We start from the raw sequence: 5,223 nt of genomic DNA, 5'->3' as shown, positions 1-5,223 counted from the left end.
CTCCCAAACTCTCTTTGCCAGCAGACGCTGGTCTACGTCACACACACGAGTGTGGAGTGTTAGACTCTGTTCACACTCAGGTTCGTATCTTTGGGTGGTAGTGCTGCAACGACACATCACTTTGTACTAGCTAGGTCCACAAAGAGAAGGAGCAATCCTTTACATTGTGGTTGAATTCATAATTAAGCCTCAGTGTAAATGGGGCAGTCTGTCTGTCTGTGCTCACACGTGGGGAGGTAGGCTCTAATGCAAATGCCATAGGTCTTAGAAGATCCTGTTATTAGACTACCTACTTTGAAAATCTGATGAAGCCTATATCTCTTTCATCAGAAAAGTGCACAGGCATTTTTCAGATAATTTCAGAAGGTTCCTAACCCTTCTCAAGCCTACGGACCCCAGATTGAAAAGAATGAGAAAGATAATGTCTAACACACCTGTACTCCTGACTGTGCCAGCACCATTCTAAGTACTTTACACAAAATAACTCATTTATTCCCCCACAACAATCTAATGAGGCAGGTCCTGTGATTATCTTCATTTTACAAATGAGGGAACTGAGGCCAGAGATGCAGCATGTTGGACTTCTCAGGGCTGGTAAAAGGCAGCGGGAGGACTTGAATCCAGCCAGTCTGGCCTCAGAGACCATACTGTGGTGCCACTTGTTTAGGATTCCTGGATTAGAAACCGTAAGGCAAGATGGTAAGAAGTGAGCTATTGAGATAAAACACCCAGTGTTTCCAAATCTTTCTTTTGATTTCATGGACTCTTGACTTCTTCTCTTCTAAACTTTATACCATAGAGAGAGATCTAAAAATCACCTTGTCCATATACCTTGACAAAAACTCTTGAAACTTTACAAACATTAAGGCTTATTGATCCTCTGAGTGTTCCATGTAAATAAATGTGAAATTCTGTTGTGACCATTTTAATTGGTATCTAAGAGAATGTTCAAATCTGCATATTTTAAAAGTGAAACATTATCAGTTTTGATCTGGAATTACAAAACAACAGCTCCATGCAATGCCCACCAGGCAGACAACAATCCTATAAGTAGTGTGGAACTTACACAATATTCAGAAGGAGTGATGTCAGTCCTTAGGAAGTTCACAGCCAAAGAAGAGTCAAGGGTAACAACTATGCAGATACCCCAATGGACCGTGACCAAAACTGAATCGACTGGAGAACTGAGTCAGATTCTCTCAGCCTCGATAATGAAGGTTTTGACATTTCACCAGGAATAAACAGAAACTTTATGACTAACAGCTTCTCCTACTTCTAAACCTATAAGACATAAAAGAGTACCTATAGATAAAAGATTTAGTTAGCAGCTCTGTTAATAGCAGACACGAATTGTTACTCCTTCAAGGGTCTCTTCCTCCAGCTCTCCTTTCTCTCCCAAAAGACCAGGTCAGGGAGAGAATCAGATGAGTGTCACATTTTAATTTTTTTAAGGAAGTTCTCCATTGCCACTCTTATCAATATTATCTCTTTTAAATAACTTTATTTAGAAATAAAGATTGATGTGTCTTACTGTATCTCTTTATCTGGGTTTGATATAAAGTGTGGAATAGGCAAACAAATTTTGGGGATGCACAGAACACATTCACAAAGTTTGTGTGCTTGTAAAAATATGTGAAAATTTCATGCTAATAGCCAATAAATGTGTACTTGTGTGTGTGGAGATAATTTTGATTAAATATGTGAAATACGTTAGGTTAGACCAGTTTCGAACATAGAACAGACGAGATTTATTAATACAACTGACACATACAGTTTTACAAGTTGCAAGATGTTTTCATAAGCATTATTTACTTTAGCCTTTCTGACCACCCAGCAGATTGGGTTTAATTATCCCTGTTTTATAGATGAGGAAACAGGCTCAAAGAGGTGGAGTGCTTGGCTAAGGTCACAGAGCTAATAAATCAATAAATGTGAGACATGACCTGGGTTTTTGACTCCATGTTCACTGTTTGTTCTGCCCACGACTGTACTCAGAGTACAAAGGATGAGGAAGTTAGATTTTGATGGTTGGCGGTAAAGAAGGTGCTTCAGGAATAACCTGTCTAAGGATTTGGAGTTTGCCTAGAGAGGGGAATAGGTGGGGAAAGTTGGTGAAAATCACATCTAGACCACCGTTTGTTCAGCAGGTCAGCAGCCTCCCTGGGGCTCCCTGGGGATTGATTGACAGCAGCTCTGGCCACGTGGGGAGCTACCATTTCAGAGGCTCCTCATTGGATTACATGCTTCACATAAATCTTGTCTAATCTTCTCAACAACCTCGGAGTATAAGTACTGCACAGAACAGAGCATAGAGGCTCAGAAAGGCCAAGGAATTGAAGGTCACATAACTAGAAGATGAAAAAATCTGGATTTGAACTCAGGATCATCTGATTCTAAAGAATGGGTCTTTCCATTTCACCACCCAAGTTCCTAGAGTAGCCATCTTTGTGGAAATCATCAGTTCTGTGTCAGGATAAAAGTGGCATTAACTCAAGGAAGGTAGCTGGAAAGTGGGCAAGACAGAAACCTTTATTAGCCCATTCATTTCTTCCTGCTTTCCTATTATCAGAGATAAGTCTTTTTCTGACCATGTCCTCAATAGCAGTCCTTCAGTTTTTTGGTCTTAGGACCTCTTAAATTATTGAGGACCCCAAAAGCTTTTGTTTATGTGGGTTGTATCAATGGATACTCACTATATCAAAATTTTAAAAATATTTATTTATTAATTTATTTAATAATAAACTGATTATATGTTAATATAAATGTTTTATGAAAAATAACTTTTCCAAAACAAAATTTAGTGAGAAGAGTGGCATTGTGTACATTGTTGTGAATTTCCTTAATGTCTGACTTAAGCAGCTGGATTCTCACATCTGCTCCCACATTCTGTCTGTTCAACGTCACATGTCTGTAGCCTCTGGAATATACCAATGTATACTCAGGAGAGAATGAAAACAAAAGGGCAAATGACATTTTAGCATTACTAAGAAATTGTTTTGGGGCTGGTCCTGTGGCCAAGTGGTCAAGTTTGCACACTCTGCTTCAGTGGCCTGGGGTTCACCAGTTCAGATCCTGGGCATGGATCTACACACCACTCATCAAGCCACACTGTGGTGGCATCCCACATAGAACAACTCAAACGACTTACAAGTAGGATATACAACTGTGTACTGGGGCTTTGGGGAGAAAAAAAAAGAGTCAGATAGGCAGATTGGCAATAGCTGTTAGTTCAGGGCCAATCTTCCTCACCAAAATAAATAAATAAATAAATAGTTTTAACCTTGTGGAGTCCTGAAAAGGACTGGAGGATGCCCAGAGGCCTCCAGAGCACACTGTGAGAATTGCTGCCCTCTAACCACTTCAGTATGCACTAAGACCAGTGAAGTAACTGAATCTTTGGGTTGGAATGAACATTACAGGTCATTGAATCCAACCATCTGTCTAATGAAACAAAATTCCATCAAGTCCAGTCTGAGCTCCCCATTTTCCAAGGATAAGGACTATTCTATGTTCAAAAGGACTTCAAATGAATAGAAAACTCTATTATGTTCAGAAAAAACTTGCTTCTCTGTGGTTTCCCTCTTCAGTCTAATTCTGTATAGAGTAAGTCCAATTCCCCTTCTACATATTCAAAATATTTGAAAACAACTCCCTTGTCGCCCTTTGAGTGCTGTCATCTTCTCCAAGCTAAAGCCCTTCCTCGTGTTTAAGAAATCTGGAGACCTTCCTGCTCTGAGTGCTCTAGCCCGATATCTATATCTTCTTTCCAAGATCTTCAAAAGCCAATTTGAGCTCATATGATGCTGCCAGACCCTTGAAAGCAGATTTTCTCACGGCTTATTCTGTAATTGGCTTGGGTCAATGCTACAAATGCTTAACATTCACAAACAGGAAGAAACATATTCTTAACGGTCTCTGTCTTCTGGTTGGGCAAGATCTTTGACACCCTATTTCCTTTCCCACTCCCTTCTGTCGTCCTAGTCCAGGCTCTGCTTTCTCCAAGGCATCGTTTCATCTGACCCTCCCCTTCCAACCCTACAGAAAGGCAGTGCTGTATGTGCAGCGCTTTAAAGTTTGCAAACAGCTTTACCATCCTCAGCTCATTTAATTAGCACTGAAACTGTGCACAGAATGCACTGATGCAAATAGTATAAGAAAAACACAGAAGTTTCCATTAACCTGATTTTATGGATTACCATTTTAATACTTCATGCCTGGGATTCTAGAACCTGCTTTGCTGGCTGCCCAACTTTCAGCGCCTCCCTATTCTAAAGCTCTCTACATATTGATGCTAAAATCATCTTCCTTCCCTGCTGATCTGAACATGCCACCATCTGGAGTCCATTTATAGCCTCCCATCACCCTTGGGATAATGTATTTGCCTGCGACCTTTGAGACTCTGCATCTGCTAAGACCTCTGTCTTGCTTTCCTCAATTTAGGATACCAGTGTTTAGTTAACCACGATTTGTTCATCCATCTAGCATTCATTCATGCATGCATTTATTAACTTAGCATCTACACTGTGCTAGGCATTGCATTAGACGCTAGAGGGGAATACAAAGATGAGTAATTTCTGCCTCAAGGAGTTTATTACCTCATGTAGGGCTTATATGTATACTTTTAATTCTAAAAAAGACACACTGTGATAACAGAGGTGGTAAAAGTAGATTCATAGTTATAGGTAAACCCTTAGGAAGGAGTATTCACAAATGGGAAGAGCAGAGAAGGCTCCTAGGAGAAGGTATTATTTCATCTGAGTAAGGACAAGTAGGTTTCCATAAGCAGAGCACAGAGGATGGGACAAGATTGCCTTGGCTTTCTTGCTGTCTGTTGGTCAAGCTATTTCTCTTGTTGACCTCTTCTTCTGTCTTCTTGGGCATTCGACCACAAAGAGGTTTTTTATTTGAAAAGTGTCTTAAATACCCAAGGGCCTGGTAAACTTGCATACTTGACTTAAAAAAAGAAACTTCTAGGATGATAACAGTTAATAGCATATGAAAAGGCATGAATAGACAGATTTTGTTTCAAGATTATCAACGTAAGGAATAGAAGAGGAACTTACCAGAAATGGCACCCATCCTCATCAGCCAGTCTCTGGCTGGAGCCACCAATGCAAATAGTGTAAGGAAAATGTATCATCCTCAAAGTGAATATTTGCATGACACATAGTGTGTGATGTACGACAAAAATAATAGCAGAGTATCACATAGGTTTGTCATGAA

At 40.0% G+C, this 5,223-nt stretch overlaps 1 protein-coding gene across 4 annotated transcripts in view; it reads left to right on the top strand.

The window, feature by feature from the left end:
• Window positions 1–5,223, top strand: part of RAPGEF5 (Rap guanine nucleotide exchange factor 5) — a 348,364-nt gene that overhangs the window by 117,941 nt on the left and 225,200 nt on the right. The gene's annotated exons all lie outside the window — the stretch shown is intronic.

This window comes from Equus przewalskii, chromosome 4 (genome assembly GCF_037783145.1).
Source record: "Equus przewalskii isolate Varuska chromosome 4, EquPr2, whole genome shotgun sequence".
NCBI lineage: Eukaryota > Metazoa > Chordata > Mammalia > Perissodactyla > Equidae > Equus > Equus przewalskii.
Note: the sequence above shows the minus strand (reverse complement) of the source record. Positions and strands in the feature narration are given on the sequence as shown.